The following is a 21,349-nucleotide window of genomic DNA, read 5'->3' as shown; positions in this document are numbered from 1 at the left end:
GGCCAATGAGAAACTGCTACAAGGGAGTGAACAAATAACATACATTAACTATCGCTGGGAAGGAGGAGGCAAAACAATGAGCAGTTCCTTTGGACAGATGAGATAATGGTGTTTAATAACTGTGTGACAGAAGGACAATTAATTCTGCCTGTAGAAGGAACGCCTTGGCATAAAGGGGTTAATTGCAGGACAGGCTGTTTCAAACAGATGGAAAACCCTCAAAGATAAGAAGGCAAGCTACAGACCTGAGGTCTCTAGAGGTGTGGGGTGGTGGGATCCAAATCTAAAGCCCAGCACACTCACGCAGCACTACTCTGCTTCTGGGCTCTCAGCAGCTGGATTCTGCATCAGTTTAAAGTAGGTCCTATATCTCTGACAACATCGGTACACAAGGTAGTGAAGAAAGGTTTCAGCACACTGGCCTTCATCAGTTAGGGAATTGAGTACAGATGTTGGCAAGTTATGTTGGAGTTATACAGGACGTTGATGAGACTGCACCTGGAATATTGTGATCAGTTCTGGTCCCCTTGGTGTTCTGACTTCTGTCTTCTTCAACTCTGGGTTTGTGTTGAACTTGATGGGATACTTTGTCCAACTCAGCATGTTTAAACAGTATCTCTCAGAGGGATTCATCTGAAACTTTTCAGGAGGTGAGCTCAACAAGATTGAACTATTCAAAGTTACTTGGACTCTATTTTAAACTTACATCAGGACCAGTAGTCAGAGACACGGACAGCATGGAAACAGACCCTTCGGTCCAACTTGTCCATGCTGACCTGATACCCGAAATTAATCTACTCCCATTTGACAACACCTGACCCACATACTCTGGCAGCTCATTTCATATAAGTACCACCCTCTGCATGAAGAAGTCGTCCCTTTTTATATATTTCGCCTCTCACCCTAAACCTATGCCCTCTAGTTCTGGACTCCCCCAGCCCAGGGAAAAGACCTTGTCTATTACCCTGTCCATGCCCCTCATGATTTTGTAACCGCTATTAGGTCACTTCTCTGCCTCCGATCCTACAGTGAAAACAACCCCACGTTATTCAGCCGCTCCCTGCAGCTCAAACCCTCCAACCCCCAGCAACATTCATGTAAATCTTTTCTCATAGATAAGTCACTCTTTCAGTAATGAAGAAGGGTTAATACCCAAAACGCTGACTACTCCACATCCTGGTGCTGCCTGGCTTGCTGTATTCACCCAACCCCCGGCTTGCCAAACTCGGGTTGCAATATGTAGTGGCTCAGTGGTTACACCTGCAGCCTCACAGTGCCAGGGACCCAGGTTTTATTCCAGCCTTGGGTGGCAGTCTGTGAGGAGTGTGCACATTCTCCCAATGTCTGCGTGGGTTTTCTCTGGGTGGTCCTGTTTTCTTCCATAAACCAAAGATGTGCAGGTCTTGTGGATTGGCCATGCTTAATTGCCCATAGAGTTAGGTACATTAGTCGGAGGGAAATGGGTCTGGATGGGTTACACTTCGGAGGGTCGGTGTGGACTTGTTGGGACAAATGGCCTGTTTCCACACTGTAGCTAATCTCATCCAATACTTTTGTTACTAACGAATGGCAGAGAAGGCCAAACTTCTTCTCCGATGGTCTTGCGGTCTTAGGTTTCTCTGGATCATTTCATTGGCAATGTGCAGTCCCGGGCTCAATGAGCAACAGTGTCCACTGAAGGCAAAGCTCATAGAATCATAGCACCCCCACAATGTGGAAAAACAGGTCCTTCAGCCGAACACATCTGCACTGATCTTCCGAAGACTAACCCACTCAGATCCATTTTCCAACCCTCCATAAATTGCACACAGACCCCCAAGGGTGGAATTATTCTTGAGTTCCTGGTGCCATGAGGCAGCAGTGCTAACCCTGAGCTACCTTGGGGTTGGGTTTGTGTGGTGTAGAGGAGGCAATTGCATTCCAGCAGAAAACAATAACAGCTCACCTACTCTCCCACTGCACCCACTGTCAGAAATGGCAGCAGATTCAGTCCTGGGGGGTGACCGAAGGCAGCGTCACTGGTGGGATCTGATTGCTGGGAGCGCTGTTGCCCCCGCTAGTACTTCCGCAAGTTGCAGGAAAACATGAACCTCTTCCCACACTCGGGCCAGCTGAAGGGTCTCTCCCCAGGGTGGACACACTGGTGCTTCAGCAGGGCGGAGGAATTGCTGAAGGCTTTCCCACACTTAGGGCAGCAGAATGGCCTCCCCTCCTCCGCCACTCTCCCCCCCCCCCAAACCCCCGTGTGGTCCAGCTGGTGATTCAGCAGTGTGGAGGAGTGGGTAAACACCTTCCCACATTCGGGGCAGGAGAACGGCTTCTCCCCGGTGTGGATAGATTGGTGCCTCAGCATGGCCGAGGAATTGCTGAAGGCCTTCCTGCACATAGGGCAACTGAACGACCTCTCTACCATTTGGACACACCAATGGGCCAGTACGTCAGAGGAAAGAGCAATGCCCCTCCTGCAGTTGGGGCAGAAGAACGGCCTCTCAGTGTGGACCCACTGGTGTCTCAGCAGGTGGGAAGAACTGCTGAAGGCCATCTCGCACTTGGGGCCGGAGAACAGCCTTCCACGGTGTGGACCAACTGGTCCGTCAGCAGGGCAGAGGAATCACTGAAGGCCTTCTCACACTCAGGGCAGCAGAAGGGCCTCTTCCCCTCTGTGGACCCATTGGTGCTTCAGAACCCTTTCAAATTTCACAATATCCTTCTGATTGGAGGGACACCAGAATTGCACACAATATTCTAAAAGTGGTCTCACCAATGTCCTGTACAGCCACAACATAACTTCGCAACTCCAATTCAGGCAGCATCCAAGCAGCTTCGAAATCGACGTTTCGGGCAAAAGTCCTTCGTCAGGAACAAAGGCAGTGAGCCTGAAGCATGGAGACATAAGCTTATCTCTCCATGCTTCAGGCTCACTGCCTTTATTCCTGACGAAGGGCTTTTGCCCGAAACGTCGATTTCGAAGCTACTTGGATGCTGCCTGAACTGCTGTGCTCTTCCAGCACCACGAATCCAGAATCTGGTTTCCAGCATCTGCAGTCATTGTTTTTACCTTCCCAACTCCAATACTCAGTCAGAGGATTGGGAACGCTTTGGGAACGCTTTCAAAACCCACAAAAAACAAACAGGAAAGAATGGAGGGACAAACCGAATTTTTGAGAGTGAGCTTGGAAGCATCACTGAGAAATCGGCGGAATGGGTTTTTTTTGGTACGCGTTCTCCTTAAATATATTATATACGTATTTCTCTCTTGTTATTCGTAATTTCTCTGTGCTGCAGTGTGTAGCGGCTCGTTGAAATAATGTCCTGTTGAATCTTCGTTTGTGGGTGTTGGGATGATTGCTTCCGTGGTTAAGTATTTGTGTGTGTTGTTTTTCTGTCGACGCTAGTTTGAAGTTCCCCATTGACTGTTCGCTCTACTGTGACATCTAGAAATGGCACTGTGTTAATTTTCTCCTCCAATTCAAACCAGGAGCCCCCCTCAGACCCAAAGTCTCACCACTTGGTACACCAATATACCGACTAGTCAGTGGCTCGTTGAAATAATGTCCTGATGCAGCTTCGTTTGTGGGTGTTGGGATGATTGCTTCTGTGGTTAAGTATTTGGTTTTTGAGTGTTGGTTTTCTGTAGATGCTCGTTTGAAGTTCCCCATTGACTGTTCGCTCTACTGTGACATCTAAGAATGCAGTTTATTGTTGTTCTCCTCTTTTTCAAACTAGGAGCCCCCCTCAGGCCATCGTCTCACTACTTGGAACACCAATATACAGACTAGTCAAAGGCCTCCACTGAGGACTAAAACACCAAGTCGAAGATTCACTCCACTCCATTTACTCCATCCAAGAATTCCCGAACACCAAAGACACGAAGACAGAAGAGGATGGAATAATGTTGTCCTTAGACATAACAGCCCTGTTCACATCCATTAACATCAACGTCGCCAAAGAAAACTGAAGACACTACTCGAAGAACTAAAGACAAAAACACAGAACCAACTTCAGCCTGCAAAGATAACACTGTCAACCTCGTGGAACTGTGCCTTACCTCCCACTTCATATTCAGTAACAAGCCCTACAAACAAATCAACGAAACGCCCATGAAACACTTCTGTCATCAAAAAATGAAACAAATTAGAGGAAACCTACAACACCATCAACAATCTCCTTCCTGGCATAAAATTCACAAAAGAGGAGAACAACAACAAAGTGCCATTTCTGGATGTCACAGTAGACCGACCAGTCAATGATAAATTCAAAACAGCCTCTGCAGGAAAGCAACACACACGAACCAAGTACTTAGCTACAGAAATAATCATCCCTACACCTACAAACAAATCTGAACGAGGGTACTATTCCAACGAACCACAACACAGTGCAGCACCCAGTGACTCCGAAGACCAATTAGTAACTCTACAGCGCATTTAAGGAGAATGGGCAGCCCGAAAAATATACTACGAATTGCTTCCCTGACCGGGAATCAAACCCGGGCTGCAGCGGTGAAAGCGCCGAATCCTAACCACTAGACCACCAGGGAGATGGCAGCGAAGTTTGACAGCTCTACTGAAAATTGCTTCCCTGCCCGGAAATCGAACCCGGGTCACGGGAGTTCGAAGGCTTCCACCAAAGTTGTTTCTTGTATCCATTGCTCCCGATGCGGTCACCCCTACATTGGGGAGACTGGAGCCCCGTCGCAGAATCAAGTCACAGCGTTTGAGGGAACATCTCCAGGACACCCGCAATAATCAACCCCATCGCCCTGTGGCCCAACATTTCAACCTCCCCTCCCACTCTGCCAGGGACATGCAGGACCCGGGCCTCCTCCATCGCCCCTCCCTCTGGGGGAAGAACGCCCCAACTTCTGCCTCGGATACATTCAACCCCAGGACATCGATGTGGACTGCACCAGTTTCCTCATTTCCACTCCCCCCCATTTTAGCTGAGTTCCAACCTTACATCTGAGCGCTGTCCTCAGGACCTGTCAATCTCCCTTCCCACCTATCCGCTCCACCCTCCTCTCTGACCTGTCACCTACGTCCCCAACCCCATTCACCTATTGTACTCTTTGCTACCTTTGGCCCAGCACCCCCCCAATTTATCTCGCCACCCTTGGAAGCGTCCTGCTTCTATTCCTGATGAAGGGCTTTTGCCCAAAACGTCGATTTTCCTGCTCCTCGGAAGTTGTCAGACCTGCTGTGCTTTTCCAGCACCACTCTGATCTAAACTCTGGTTTCCAGCATCTACAGTCCTCACTTTTGCCTACCCAATAAACCCAGTGTGCCGATTTCACATCAACAAACAGACACAAGTAGACACAACGTCTACAGAAACCCTAGCACATTACTTTACATTAAAGACATCTGGGAAATGATGTCCAGACAAATCAAACCTCTCAGCATCATGGTAGCCCACAAACCTCCCAACACACTTAAACAGCGGCTAATGAACCTGAAATACCCGATACAAACAACCAGCAAACGAATGTTATTTACAAAATACCATACAAGGAAATATATACATGAACTCTGCCACACAGGTCTCTCTGGCAAGAAATGCTGGGATGAGATAAGGAAGATTTTTTTCAGCCAAAACGAGTCGGCACTGACTGGACATCCATTTAAAATCAAGGCTGTCAGCCCAGGATGGAAGATCCGAAGGGATGAACAGTTTTCTTATTTCCTGAAGATTTACAAAGCTGAGACTGGGTTTTGGTGTTTGTTTCCTTTCCACTCCCAGGAGGCGCAGTGGTTGGGGCAGTGTGTTGGGGAAAGTGAAATGTGCCCGTGAGCAGCGTGTGGGGCTATTTCAGCTTCCCCTCCTCCGACAGCGCTATGACTTGACTCTGATGTTCTCAGGGACATTTCCTGACGCGAGACATTGAAAAGAGTCTCGTTCCTGCAGATCGGGAATTCAAACCGTGTGCCGGCTTCAGGACAATGAGAAAGATTAATTGGGGTGTGTGAAGAAGCTGTGAGCTGCATTTCAAACAGGTAGGTGGAGTCAGATGCGTCATCCATTGCGCCCCCGGCACTGTGCGTATCTAACGCCACCATGCTGCAGAGTTCTGACGTTAACACGGACATGCGCAGCAATGGGAACATTCACAAGAGGAACAGCCAAAGATAATCACCGTCACTGCTTCCCTTCCATAGTCCCAACTTTGTGAAGCAGTATCTTTCACCGGGAAATAAAACACCTTTATCCTCAGGTGCCTGCTTAACTTCGATCACGACTTTACGCCCCTCACTGTTCTAGTTTCATTTCCAAACTCTTGGCTCATCGCCTCAATAGCAGCTCTGTGGGTATCTGCCTTTTCCACCCTGTCAGGCAGATTCCCGACCAGTGCCAATGTGATTGAAATATTTCAACCCGTCCACTGATTGCATTTAAAAAAAAAACCGTGGAGCAATCTCCCTTTTCTTTTGATGTCATTTCTCAACTGAAGTCGGCAGGGATCACACCTGCGTGTGGGAACCGCAATGGATTTCATGTCCATCGCATTCACCACTCGGCCCACCAATACAGAACCACACTGACAGCTTCATTTCCCAGGTCTATCTGCCTGTGGAGCTGCGAAAGAGTAAATCATTGCTGAGTTTGTTTGAATCCAATCACTTCACAGGTTTCGAAAGGGTTAAATATCTGCAAATGGCGAGTCTGGGTGTTTCATCCCGAAAGATGAAATGGACATTCAGTCAAAAACAGAAATTGCAGGAGCAACTCAGCAGGTCAGGCAGCATCTGTGGAAAGAGAATCAGAGACAACATTTCAGAACATGTTTTTTACCTCATCCAAGTACAGCCAAACCTGCTGAGTTTTTCCAGCAGTTTCGCTTTCTGTCTCGGATTCTCAGCATCCGCAGTCCTTTACGTTCGAAATTCAATCAATTCAGAAACCCCTTTGTGCTGCCTCAGTGGAAAAGATTTCCGTTTGGGAAACATTTACCTGAAACCATGAAAAACGTGCACCTTCGCAGCCAAGAAAGCGGTAGGAGCGAGAACAAGTGGCACTCCGTCCCTGGGTGGTTTCGAACCACCAACCTTTCGGTTAACAGCTGAACGCGCTGACCAATTGCGCCACAGAGACAGGTCCCAGCGCGGCCGGCAAAGTGTCTTTGAGGAACCTACTATTCAATTCATAATTCAACCCGCCCCGCCCAAAATTACCATTATCTTCTATCAGTTTTAATTTTCCATAATAAAGCCTTGGACATTCATTATGGAGACATGGGGACAGCCTGATCCCACCATCTGCAGGCACATCCATGACACTAGGAACGAGCTCTCCTACACCGGGGCCATCGCCCTCCAAGCCTTTCAGTGTTTTGCCTCTTCCCGAATTTTCTCATTGGCCCCGAGCCGAGAATGGGTTTGAATTCCTGATGTGCAGAGAATTCTTTCAATGTCTCGGGTCAGTTCATCTCCGGAGAATATCAGAGTCAATCGGCCTCTTAAACAAGGGGACGGTGTCTGGACTGTCTCTGCTCAGTCGGACAGTTCATCCTTCATTCTCCTCGAATTCCACTTCCCAAAGAGTTTCTAAAGATTCACAAAGCTGGAGACTGGGATTTGTGTTTTACTTCCTGAACATTTTTCCACCTGCTAACTGACAATATTTTGCCAAAACCTCTTCCCCATTGTAACACATGCATCATGTTCAGGGATGAGCAATTTCCATTTTGTGGAGACATTCCCAAGTTTGGGAATGTTCTCTTTGGAGCAAAGATGGTTAACTGGAGATTTCCAGGGGCTGTTGTCAATGATGGGAGAAGACGTGGTGTTTTCGCTGCTCGTTGGATGCTGCCTGAACTGCTGTGCTCTTCCAGCACCACTAATCCAGTATTTGGTTTTCAGCATCTGCAGTCATTGTTTTTACCTCGTTGATTTAAACCCGACTGCGAATCCTCTTGCAAGGATGCCTGCCTTGAAGAATTTTTCCTCCTCTCTCGACAAGAATCTCAGGGGGTCCCTCTCCCACTGCAACTCCCAGGTCATTTCCTCTGCTCTGAAGCTCTTCAACCATGTTGTGAAACAAACTCGGTACCACAGCCACATTTGCCTAGTTTCAAACTTCCAGCTCAGTTACTGTCTCCTTGACTTGTCCGACCTGCCTATCTTCTTTTCCACCTATCCACTCCACCCTCTCCTCCTTGACCTGTCACCTTCATCTCCTCCCCCACTCACCCATTGTACTCTATGCTACTCTCTCCTCACCCCCACCCTCCTCTAGCTGATCTCTCCATGCTTCAGGCTCGCTGCCTTTATTCCTGATGAAGGGCTTTTGCCCGAAACGTCGATTTCGCTGCTCGTTGGATGCTGCCTGAACTGCTGTGCTCTTCCAGCACCACTAATCCAGTATTTGGTTTTCAGCATCTGCAGTCATTGTTTTTACCTTAATGATCAGAAGAACCTATTGCCACTGACTCGGGTCAGTTACCAGAGGACAGGGATTGAAGTTCTTTAATGGAAAGCAGCATTTGTGTCGAACAAACACAGCGAATACTGCAGAAAGCCAACGGGTCGAGTAGCATCAGTGGAAAGGTAAACAGAGACGACGTTTTGAGTGTGCTACGGTTTTTGTTCAGAACTCAGTGTTTTGCCTCTTCCCGAAGTTGGTCCAGGTCTGTGTCTCAATTGACAAACACATGGCAAGTGCAGTGCGGCAATGTGAAGTTATAGCCTTTGCTGTTTAAAAGAAAAGCAGTGCATTGTTGAAATGGTGACATATTGGAATGTGGGGGAAGTGAGGACTGGAGGTGAAAGTCGAAAAATGTGGCACTGGAAAAGCACAACAGGTAGCATCTGAGGAGAAGGACAGGGAACGTTTCGGGAACAAGCCCTTCATCAGGAATGATGTATGGATGTACTAAGGGGTCTCAGATTCCTACCAAACCAGTCAATGCCAGTTGTCGGGCAGATGCAGCAGGCAATGAGCGAGGCAAGTGGTATATTACGAAGAGGAATTGAGTTCAGAAGTGGGGTCATTGAACATATTTAAGGCTAAGTTCATCTGAGTTTTGAACAACAAAGAAGTGGATGCTTATCGGGGGAGGTAAGAAAATGGTTTTAAGACCAGTACAGGTCATTCACAGAGTCTGACAGCACTGAACAGACCCTTCATCCAACTAGTCCGTGCTGAGTATGTTCTCAAACTAAACTCGGCCCACCGACCAGTGTTTGGCCCATAAACCTTCGAAACTTTCGTATTCATGTACTTATCCAAATGTCTTTTAAACGTTGTAACTGTACATGTATAAAAACATGAGGGGCATGGATAGGATTAATAGACAAAGTCTTTTCCTGGGGTGGGTGAGTCCAGACCAAGAGGGAATGGGTTTCGTGTTAGAGGGGAAAGATACAAAAGAGACCTAAGAGGCAACTTTTTCACGCAGAGGATGGTACGTTTATTGAATGATCTGCCAGAGGAAATGGTGAAGGCTAGTACGATTGCAACATTTAAAATGCATTTGGGTAGGTGTATGAATAGGAATGGTTTGGAGGGATATGGGGCCGTGTGCTGTCAGGTGGGACTAGATTGGGTTGGGATAGTTAGTCGGCATGGACAAGTTGGACCAAACAGTCTGTTTCTGTGCTGTACATCTCTATCTCAATGTTCAACATACTCAGTGACCTGGCCTCCACAGTTTTCTGTGACAATGAATTCCATAGATTCACCACTCTCTGGCTAAAGAAATTTCTCCTAATCTCCATTCTCCCTTTATGCTAAAGCTATGCCCATGGGTATTAGTCTCTCCTCCCAGTGAAAACATCTTCCCAATATCCAATCTGTCCAGGGCGTTCAATGTTCTGCACGTTTCAGTTAGATCCCCCTTGAATGTGGGCCTGTTAATCAGCATGAACCAAACCCTTCAGGATGAGGACATCCGTGATGAGATTCAACAAAGTGAGAATGGAGGGTGAGAGTGTGGGGTGGAGATTTTCAGCTTTTAGGGAAGAAGGTAGGAAAGAAAGTTTAATATAAATTATAATTGATCAGATGAGCCGATGGGCCAAGGAGTAGTGGATGGAGTTTAATTTAGACAAATATGAGCTGTTGCATTTTGATGAGGCAACTCAGGGCAGGACCTATGTGGTTAATGGTAAATTAATGGAATTCTGTGCTCAAGGAAGCAGTAGGCAGCTTCATTAAGACACTGTTGGATGGGTTTTTTGCGTGGAAAGGGAATTAAGGGAAGTTGGGATAATGCAATTAGGAGGTGCTGAGACGATTGATCGATCCGCCATGATTTTAATGAATGGCGGAGCAGGGTCGATGGGCCAAATAGCCTACTCCTTCAATTACTTTGAAACGATAACCCTGCGTTTCCCATGGCCAACCCACCTAACCTGCACATCCCTAAACACTGGGCAATTTACCACAGCCAATCCAAATCAAAACCAGTGAGCAATGGAGTGATGTGGAAACCAAACACCAGAGAATGAGAGAAAGGGACAAGAAGAATAAATGTACTAGCAATCAAAACTGGATTCTAACCATCACAAAAAATAAGACTAAAAGCTCAGTCTGTGAATGTGTGAAGCATTGTAACAAAAGCGAATTAATTGACTGCACACATTGTAGAGAATAATTATGATCAGAGACTCCTTACAGAGATATGGCTTCAGAATGACAAGGATTGGATCCGGAATATCGAGGGGATACGTGGCATTCAAGTCGACTGAGAGGCTCAGTAAAGGTGGAGGGTGGGCACTGCTAATCAAAGCACTGATAACATGTTAGTCTGGTGTCAGCTCGGATTTCAGGTCCTGATTTCTGTGTCCTCTGATCTCCCTGTTCCCACAGAGTTAAATGTTGTCTGTTCTCAGCTCTGCTCGATTTCTGTTGAAGCTTTGACCCCCTTTTGCACCATCTGGAGCAATAAAATATTCTGAGCCTCCTGGGAATGAGACCTTATCTAAACCCTTTCTGATTTTAAAAAACTCTATAAGGTTAACTGTCAACTTCCTCGGCTCCATTGGAAAAATGTCCCAGCTTCTTCTTAATTCAAACCCTCTATTCCCTGCAACACGCTGGTAATGTCGCGAATAGGGAATTGTATCAAATCACATAAATGTACTGTCTGAAACAATCTAGCTGTGTTCTGGCCTGAGATATTGAGAGTCCCTGGTGTAAGTAATTACGAATGCAATAATTTTGGTCACAGAATTGAAGAATCATTTTGCAACAAAGGGATCTACTTTGATAAGGAGGTAGTGGTCATTTCTAGGGTAAGTGAACAGTTTGTAGATCAGGGAGATGAGGTTCCGACACTTGGGAGGGGCAAGAAATGACTGTGATAAATAAGACAAAGACCTGTGGATGCTGGAAATCTGAAACAAAAACTGAGAACACGGGAAAAACTCAGCAGGACTGGAAGCATCTGTGGAGAGAAAGCAGAGTTAAAGTTTCGATTCCAACAACCCCTCTTCAGGATTCTGAAATAGTTTGTGAGAACCCCTTAAGTCACCTGCCCAGCTTTAAGACCACAATACTCAGGAGCAGGATGAGGCCATTTGGCCCATCGAGTCTGCTCCACCAGTCGATCATGGCTGATATGTTTCTCTATCCCATTCTGCTGCCCTCTCCTCATAACCCTTGACCCCTTATTAATCAAGAACCTATCTCTGTTTTAAATGCCCTCAATGACTTGGCATCCTCAACCCTTCTCCTAGTGGAAACATCATCTCCACGTCCACACTGTCCAGTCATAGAGTAGCACAGCGCTGCCTGACCCACTGTGATCTCCAGCATTTGTTGTTTTCAGGAAGGATTCCAGCATCTCCAACAACGCGCTTCTAAATTTTGTGCCCAGTTGGTTAGCTCTCCCTGGATGCCGTGAGAGTTAACCTTACACAACAATCCACTGCGTAGTACAATTCACAAAGTTCCCAGCCCCCACCTCTTTCTGCACACATGGGCAGCACGATGGATCAGTGGTTCGCACTGCTGCCTTACAGCGCCAGGGATCTACTTTCCATTCCAGCCTTGGGGCGACTCTCTGTGTGGAGTTTGCCCATTCTCTCTGCCGGGTCTGCTGGGTTTCCTCCGGGTGCTCTAGTTTCCTCCCAACATCTAAAGGTGTTCAGTTTCGGGAGAAGTGGCCATACTAAATGGGCCCATAGTGTGCAGTAAGTGTAGTGGAATGGGATAGGGGGAATGTGTCCACATGAGTTACGCTTTGGATGGTCGATGAGGACCTGTTGGGCTGAATGGCGTGTTTCCACATTGCAGGAATTCTACGTGGCATTCCCCCAACTCCAGAGTCTCAGCACTCTTTGGTTTTCCCATGGACAGTGTGGGGGAGGGAAACAATGTTTTACACGGGAGTAAGGTTCTGTGAGTGTGAAGCTAAAAGGAAACGCAGTGCATTGCTTGAGCTGTTTTCCCCGGTATACCAGAGGCTGAGGGGTGATCTTACAGACATTTATAGAATCATGAGAGGCATGGATAGGGTAAATAGACAAGGTCATTTCCCTGGGATGGGAGAACTCCAGAACAGGAGGATATTATGTTTGGGGTGAGGGAGGCAAGTGTAAGGAATGATCTGCCGGAGGAAGTGATGGATGTAGGTCCAATTATAACATTTAAAAGGCATCTGGATGGGTATATGAATAGGAAGAGTTCAGAGGAATATGGGCCAAGTGCTGGTAAATGAGACGAGATTAATTTAGGCTATCTGGTCAGCACGGATGAGTTGGACTGAAGGACCTGTCTCTGTGCAGTGTATCTCTGTGACTCTGGCTTGCCCGTAATGTTTGCCCTGCCTGTGTGTTCAGTTTCTGTCTGGTGTCGGTGTCAATGCCTTGATATCTCATTTCCTCCATCTCCCCACTTCCACCTCCCCAGATTTTAACCATTTCGTGTCTGGTTGTTTCTCAAGAAGCTGCATTGAAGGTCCATCCTGAATTAACACTTTTTTTGCTTCCCAAAATCAGACTTACTCACTCCTAGATGTCGTGAAAGATACTAACTTTCAGGTGGAGGTATCTAAAATTCTAAGGTGTCTGTCTTGATGTTTTCACTTTTCGGTCTCTGTAAGATCCTGAATCAGTACCGTCGGGAGGATTAGTTTGAGCGGAGTGAGAATAGAGGGGTGAGAGGGGGTGGGATGGTGCTTTCAATTTTGTGGAAAAAGAAAAGAATGTTCTGCAGAAAGTAGAATTGCTTGTTAGGAATTTATAACCTGGACTGACTGTAATGACTTTTGTCATCTCTTTTTACAGATTATTTGAAGATCTGAAGATGGACGTTTCAATATCAATAGATGAAGTGCTTTGCCTGAAACATTGACTCTGCTGCTCCTCAGATGCTGCCTGATCTGCTGTGCTTTGACTCTGAATCTCCAGCATTTGCAGTCCTCAATTTCACGTCAATGTCTGGCAGTCACTGAATCCATCGGGACTATAACAAGTTTCGACTATGATTCTGTGAAAAGGAACCAAGCTTTTTGATTCCTCTTTCAGTACGTTTTCAGCATCAGTGAGACTGAAAGAGAGACCCGACTGTTGCAGCACTCTGATTGTGGAGCCAGTAAATGTTATACAGACTGGGAAGTGGAATTCACGGCAGGGAGGTGCTGTCCACGCGTTTGTGTGCAGCTGAAGCTTCTGTCATTGAGAAACCCAAGGAATCCCATCCCGTGGAGAAACCATGAAAATGTGGCAACTGTAGGAAAGGCTTCCGTTTCCCATCTGACCTGGAGACTCATGGGCTCAGTCACACCGGGGTGAGACTGTTCTCCTGCCCTGAGTGCGGAAAGACCTTCAGCATTCCTACTCTCTGCAGAGCCACCAGGGGGTCCACACAGGCGAGAGGCCATTCTCCTGCCCCAAGTGCGGGAAGACCTTCAGCTATTCCTCTGTCCTACTGACCCACCGCCGGGTCCACATATTAGAGAAGCCCTTCAGCTGCTCCAAGTACGGGAAGGCCTTCAATGATACCTCTGCCCTGCTGAGGCAACATTGGGTCCACACCGGGGAGAGCCCATTCTCCTGCCTCAAGTGCGGGAAGGACTTTACCCAGGCATCCCACCTTCGGGTCCATACGGGGGAGAGGCCCTTCCCCTGCCCAGAGTGATGGAAGGCCTTCAGCAATTCCTCCCAACTGCTGAGGCACAGATGGGGCCATACCGGGGAGAGGCTGTTCACCTGCCCCGAGTGGAAGCGGAGGTTCTCATCATTCTGCACCTTGCAGAAGCACCAGCGCGCACACCAGTGCTCCCAACAATCTGATTCTGCTGGTGAAGCTGCTGTGGGCCACTGCGAGGACTGAACTCCTGCACATTCTGACAGTACTGATAATGGGAGAGTCGGTCTTTTTTTTTGTTTTATGCGGTCGTGCTCCCCCACCCCTGCAACTTTGCTTCCATTGGGCACTGCTGCTCTTTGAGACCAGGAGCTGTTCTCTCTAGATTCTACTGTCCAGTTAAAGAATTGTTGGCTCTTTCTGGGAATGAGTCCCAGCCTGTAAGAAATGGCTGAATACTGGGGTGTCTATTCACATTCAGCAGTGACTTTTAAATTAGATTTACAGTTACGTGTCTGTGAAACAGTCATAGTCCAAAGATTGCACAAAGGCTTGGCAATCCATTGTTGGAAACTGTTTGCTTGAAATGGTAAGTTTAAAAAAAAATTCTTTCTTAATTTGCCGCTAAAGTCTCTGTCTCTGAGATGGTGGGGGACTTGATCAAAGGGTTTAAATAATTGCTATTAATGAGATTATCATCTTTAACTTTGTCCGAGAAAATTTGCCATATTTATAATTTGGTTGTTGTTTAAATTATAATGTTGATGTGCAAGATCTGTTCTTCATCAAGTCTGGTTCGGGACAGTTGAGAAATTGAGGGACATTGCATGTTTAAATTTCACTGTGTTGTGGATCTGGTGACAGTGACATTCAGTTGTATTGGGTTGCTTACCCTCAGTTGTAGTGTATTCCACTCCAACTATTCACTGTGGTAGTGAGTTCCGCAGTCTCACCACACTCTGAGGTTTGTCATGAAATCCTTAGTAGAGAATTGTAAGGGAAAATGTTGACGAGGGCAGAATATAGGGTCTTAACTGTAAATGCCAGGAGGACATTCGACAAAGTAAAAACATGACAATGTAGAGACAAATAAAGAACTTTGACAGCAATGAGGAGGTCACACGTCGGAGTTCAAGATAATGGTCTTGACAAAAAGAAAAAGTACTCTGCAGATATTGGATATTGTAATTAAGCAAGTTTCTAGATGCTGTAGTTGGTTGAATACAATAATAAGAGATGAAATAACCAAAACCACTCATGTAATGTGATGTCGGTAACCATAAAGCAAGTGCATATTATTGATTGATATAGGCCAATTGCGTGCAAGTAAGCCATTCAGCCCATCGAGTCAACATTGACTGACCGTCCAACCCAGAACCAGTTCGTTACCCACCACCACATGCTGGTCTCTAAAGAAGTGAATTTCAAAGACTCGAGAACACTTGAGAGAAATAAAAAACTCTCCTATCTTAAATGAGAGACTAGTCTCTGGCTAGAATTGAGTTGACATTACATTTACAATAAGTCCTCTCCAGTTGTTGTACAGCTCCATTGGATCATCTGTTTCTTGTAAACTCAAACTGATACAAGCCCAGCCTGACATCCTCTTGTCCCCGATTATAAGTTGAGTAAATGAGCCACCCTCGACCTCACTGGCATGACAAAGGATGCCCTCAATCCAAGTTGACCTTAACTGTCCAACCTCTTAACCCCCACGCCACAATGTGGTCAGCCGCACCTCAGCCCTGAACGAGAGCAGAGGAACTGAATAGACAGCAGTGAGGTGGACATTGCATTCTCAGGGAATATTGTTCAAGTGTGAAATTTGTTCAGCTCACATTTGGATCACTGCAGGGACTATGTCTCCTGTCATTTCAATGTCTTTGATCCCAATAACAGTCTAGTTTTGTTGTACATTGTGTGTGTTTTATCTGTGTGTCACGACATGATTTTCTGTTGCTGTCATTCCCATTAGGATGTGTGAATTCAGTACCAGATAATAGTCTCAGTTCTGAATTTTCCTTGAGGATTGGTATAGTACGGACTAAGTGTCAGTCAGAATGGAAGAAGCTCTACTGTTTATTTAACCCTTTGCTGTCCTTCCCCTGGGACTGTATGAATGGGGAAGTGTAGAGGAAGTTTTACTCTGTATCTAACCCAATGCAGTCTCTGTCTTCGCAGTGTTTCTTGGGGACAGTGTTGAGGTAGCTTCACTTGCAATTGAAGAGTAGAGGAAGCTTTATTCTGATTGTCATCCCATGCGGTCCTTGTCCTGGGAGGTTTAGATGGCATCTATAATTGAAGTGAATGCAGACTTAGCTGTGGGAGTGGAGGGTACTTGTACCTGAGCACACCCATCTTTGAGATTGCTGTGCTGATCAAGACAATCTCAGACACCTTCATGCACTTTTCCAAACAACCACAGGGTGGTTAAGGATGGGTATAAATGCTGGCATTGCCAGCGATGCCCACGCCCATGCATGAATAAATACTTTCTGTTTAAAAGTTACATTCACGTTCCAAACCCTCTAATGTATGATTACATACATGGAAAATTCCTGCCTGCTGGAATTTCATTTTAAAACATAGGAATGTGTCAACCATGTAGAAATATAACAAGAACAACAAATGGAGAATTTAACAGGTAATGAGCAGGACCAGAATGCTGAGTCAGCCTGACCCCTAAGGCTGAGAGAGTTCTCCCAGATGTTGAAGTTACACTGGTGCCTTTTACTCTTGCAGCTTCCCCAAAAGTTTGTCCCTGATGTAAGATCATTCAATGACCCGAAGTACGAACTGTTTTTAATCTCCATAACTGGTGCCAGACTTGCTGAGTAATTCCAGCGCTTCTGCTCTACCCTTTTATGGGATTTGAGCTTCCCTAAGTCAGTGTAATGAAGAACTGCAGATGATGGAGATCTGAAACACAAAAATGCGTCAAATACTGGAGAAATCCAATAGGACTGGCAGCACATGTGGAGAGAGAAGCAGAGTTAGCATTTCAAGTGCTGTGACCCTTCTTCACAACTGTTCTGGACTCAAGCCAGGATATTGTCTTTGTTTCTTTCTCTCTCTCTCCACCAGTGTTGCCAGACTGGCTGAGTTTCTCCAGCAATTTCTGTTATGACACTTTCACAAGGTTGATGTTTGTTATCCATCCCTAAGTGCAAGGTGTCTTGCTTGTGCTAATTCAGAGGGCAGTTTAAGAGTCAACCACATTGCTGTGGGTCTGGAGTCACATGTAAGTCAGACCATGCAAGGATGGCAGTTTCCCTCATGAAAGGACATTGGTGAACATGGGTTTTTAGGACAATTGACGTCAGTGCCATCGATACCATACTGAGACTTACTTTGTGTTCCCCATTTATGATTTGAATTATTCACATCTTACCTCTTGCTGTGGTGGGATTTGAACTCATGTTCCCTGGATTACTCATCCTGTGACGTTATGACGACACTGTTGTTCCCCATTCTTTGCTATTTTGTGTTTGCTGTGCACGTCTTTGTCCTCTGATGTTTGGGAAATTGAACCTGTTCAAAAGATTGCCCTAGACTTGTCCCTTTGACCAAGAATTTGGTCACCTGTCTCATCTGTGCTCCGGTCTTGTGATTTTTAAAGGAATTCTCACAATGTTCATGTGAAGCACTTTGAGATAGTTAACTGTACCACAGGTATTATTTGAATGCAGCATGTGTCCCTATCTTAATATCTGAAAGTACAGGGTCATATTTTAAATGTAGAAGACAAAAATGAGGATGATTTCTTTTCTTTCTGAGGGTTGTGTGTCTTCTTCAAAAGGCAGTGGATTCAAAATTTTTAAGGCAGAGGTAGATAGGTTCTTGATAACCAAGTGGATGAAAGATTGTCGGGGATGTGTTGGAATGTAGAGTTGAGGTTGAATTCAGTTCAGCCATGATCTTATTGAATGTTGCAGCAGGCTCGAAGTGCCCAGTGGCCTACTCCCGCCCATTATATGTTTGGATCAAGCAGTCTGTTTCTCCCCTCTTACAGCTATGAACTGGGTAATTCCTTTCCAATATTGCCCCTTGTAGACAGTTAATTTCACACCGATGGCCCCCTATTGGGAGCAGGCACATTGTAGCAATTGCAGTACTTCTTGTGTTAATTTTGTTGCTTCTTACTCAGTGTTGCTGAGAATCTTCGAAATAAAAACCAAAACACTTCTATTATTATCGCACGAATAGAAGTGTTGGTTTGGATGTAACATTGTTGAATTAGCCATTCCCATCTCTTCCAGAATTCTGTGTTAAAAGCCTTCAAGTCTGGTTTCTACCCCTGAAACAGTTCTTATCAAGGTCATATTGGACATCCTTTGTAACGGTGACAGGGATGAACATTCCTTCGTCGACCTGCAGACAGCCTTGATCAGGGTTAATGACAGAACTGACCCTCTCCAGCATCACTCTATCCTCTGGGAGGGTCTGCTTTTAGTGTCTTCCGTTCTTATTTGTTTTACCGTAGCTGCTGGTGTTAGCATCTATACTAATGATATCCAACTGTGCCTGAACACCACTTCTCTCCCGACTCCTCTATCATTCATAATTTACCAATAATTTTATCTGAATGCCTGCCCAATTTCCAGCATTGGATAACCATAAACATTCCCGAAGTTAAATATTGTGAAGTGTGAAGCCATTGTTTTAGTCCCCAAGTTCGACCTGAGCCCCCGTCCCCACCCCCCACCCCCACCCCAGTAACTCTGTTGACAGCCTTCATGTCACTTTAAAACTAGGATCGATAGATTCGTGAAGAGTCGGGGGATGAACAGTTACAGGAAAAGGGCAGGAAAGTGAATGTGGAGAATGCCAGATCACCCAGAATCCTACTGAATGGAGAAGCAGGCTCAAGGGGTTGAATTGCATTTTCATGTTCCTATTTCTGATTGTTCCCGAGCCCTTCCCTCTGATACAGGACACTGACTTCAGTATGTGCCATTACTGAGAGTACTGATGTTCCCTTGTGTAATATCAACAACTTAGCAGCTGCTAAAACCTCTTGCTCCTTTGTTACCTCTGAACACAATCAGCCAATGTGTTCAGGGGAGGCGATGGCCGACTTTATTGTCACCAGACTATTCACCCAAGGAATGTTCTAGGGACTTGTGTTCAAAACCTGCCACGACAGATGGTGGAATCTGAATTCAATATAAATCCGGAATTAAGAGTCTAATGATGACCTCGTTGTGGTTTGTTGTAAAAGCTTATCTGGTTTCCTGCTGTCCGAACCTGGTCTGATCTACATGTGATTGAGATCCACTGTCAGCTGGTTGAATCTTCACTGCCCTTTCAATCAAAACCTCCACTATAACTTCCCTACTTTTATACTCCATTTAAAGGTCAATCTCCCTTTTCCGTCCCTATTAGTCACTGTGCTCCCAGAAGCAGGATTATGGCTCAGTTTAAAGTAGGTCCTATATCTCTGGTTACATCGATACACAAGGCAGTGAAGAAAGGTTTAGGCACACTAACCTTCATCAGTTCGGGAATTGAGTTTAGATATAGTTATGTTGTCGTTATACAGGACGTTGATGAGGCTGCACCTGGAATATTATGATCAGTTTTGGTCCCCTTGGTGATCTGACTTCTGACTTCTTCATCTCTGGGTTTGTGTTGAACTTGATGGGATACTTTGTCCAACTCAGCATGTTTAAACAGTATCTCTCAGAGGGATTCATCTGAAACTTTTCAGGAGGTGAGCTCAACAAGATTGAACTATTCAAAGTGACTTGGACTCGATTTTAAACTTACATCAGGACCAGTAGTCAGAGACACATACAACATGGAAACAGACCCTTTCGTCCAACTTGTCCATGCTGACCTGATATCCTGAACTAATCTAGTCCCATTTGACAGCACCTGACCCAAATCCTGTGGCAGCTCATTTCATATAAGTACCACCCTCTGCATGAAGAAGTTGTCCCTTTAATATATTTCGCCTCTCACCCTAAACCTATGCCCTCTAGTTCTGGACTCCCCCATCCCAGGGAAAATACCTTGTCTATTAACCTGTCCATGCCCCTCATGATTTTGTAACCTCTATTAGGTCACTCCTCTGCCTCTGATGGTCCAGTGAAAACAGTCCCAGCCTATTCAGCCTCTCCCTGTAGCTCAAATCCTCCAACCCCCAGCAACATTCCCGTAAATCATTTCTCACAGAGAAGTCAACGTTTCAATCATGAAGAAGTGTTAATTCCCAAACCGCTGACTACTCCACATCCTGGTGCTGCCGGCTTGCTGCATTCTCCCAACCTCCTGCTTGCCTACTTCGGGTTGCAATATGTAGTGGCTCAGTGTTTTCCACTGCAGGCTTACCGTGCTAGGGACCCAGGTTTGATTCCAGCCTTGGGTGGCTGTCTGTGAGGAGTTTTCATATTCTCCCGGTGTCTGCGTGGGTTTTCTCTGGGTGGTCCTGTTTTCTTTCATCGTCCAAAGATGTTCAGGTCATGTGGATTGGCCATGCTTAACTGCCCACAGAGTTAGGTACATTCGTCAGAGGGAAATGGGTCTGGATGGGTTACTCTTCGGAGGGTCGCTGTGGACTTGTTGGGACAAATGGCCTGTTTCTACACTGTAGCTAATCTCATCTGCACTACATTTGTCACTAACGTATTGCTGAGTAGACTCGATGGGCCGAATGGCCTAACTTCTGCTCCGATGGTCTTGCGGTCTTACGTTTCTCTGGATCATTTCATTTGGCAATGTGCAGTCCCTGGCTCAATGAGCAGCAGTTTCCAATGAAAGCAAAGCTCATATGATGGTTGAACTCCTACAGTGTGGAAACAGGTCCTTCAGCCCAACACATCTGCACAGATTCTCCGAAGAGTAACCCACTCAGATCCATTTTCCTACCCTCCATAAATTGCACACAGAGCCCCAAGGGTGGAAGTATTCCTGGGTTCCTGGTGCCATGAGGCAGCAGTGCTAACCCTGAGCCACCATGGGGTTGTAGTTGTGGGGCGTGGGGCAGGCAATTGCAGTCCAGCAGAAAACAAAAACAGCCCACCTACTCTCCCACTGCACCCACTGTCAGAACTGGCAGGAGGTTCAGTACTGGGGGGTGACTAAAGGCAGCGTTACCGGTGGGATCTGATTGCTGGGAGCACTGGTGCACCCGCTGGTGCTTCCGCAAGTTGCAGGAAAACATGAACCTCTTCCCACACTCGGGCCAGCTGAAGGGCCTCTCCCGGTGTGGACACACTGGTGCTTCAGCAGGGTGGAGGAATTGCTGAAGGACCTCCCGCACTCAGGGCAGCAAAAAGGCCTCCCCTCTCCACCCCCCCATCCCCCCGTGTGGATCAGCTGG

The 21,349-nt window shown here is 46.3% G+C and overlaps 2 non-coding genes across 2 annotated transcripts; both read right to left on the bottom strand.

Annotated features, from left to right (window-relative positions):
* Positions 1–4,465: 4,465 nt before the first annotated feature.
* On the bottom strand, positions 4,466–4,537 carry trnae-uuc (transfer RNA glutamic acid (anticodon UUC)). The gene has a single exon. It is a non-coding gene; the product is annotated as a tRNA-Glu (tRNA).
* Positions 4,538–7,012: 2,475 nt separating this feature from the next.
* trnan-guu (transfer RNA asparagine (anticodon GUU)) lies at positions 7,013–7,086 on the bottom strand. The gene has a single exon. It is a non-coding gene; the product is annotated as a tRNA-Asn (tRNA).
* Between the last annotated feature and the right edge of the window lie 14,263 nt (positions 7,087–21,349).

This window comes from Chiloscyllium punctatum, chromosome 36, assembly GCF_047496795.1.
Source record: "Chiloscyllium punctatum isolate Juve2018m chromosome 36, sChiPun1.3, whole genome shotgun sequence".
Classification (NCBI taxonomy): domain Eukaryota; kingdom Metazoa; phylum Chordata; class Chondrichthyes; order Orectolobiformes; family Hemiscylliidae; genus Chiloscyllium; species Chiloscyllium punctatum.
Note: the sequence above shows the minus strand (reverse complement) of the source record. Positions and strands in the feature narration are given on the sequence as shown.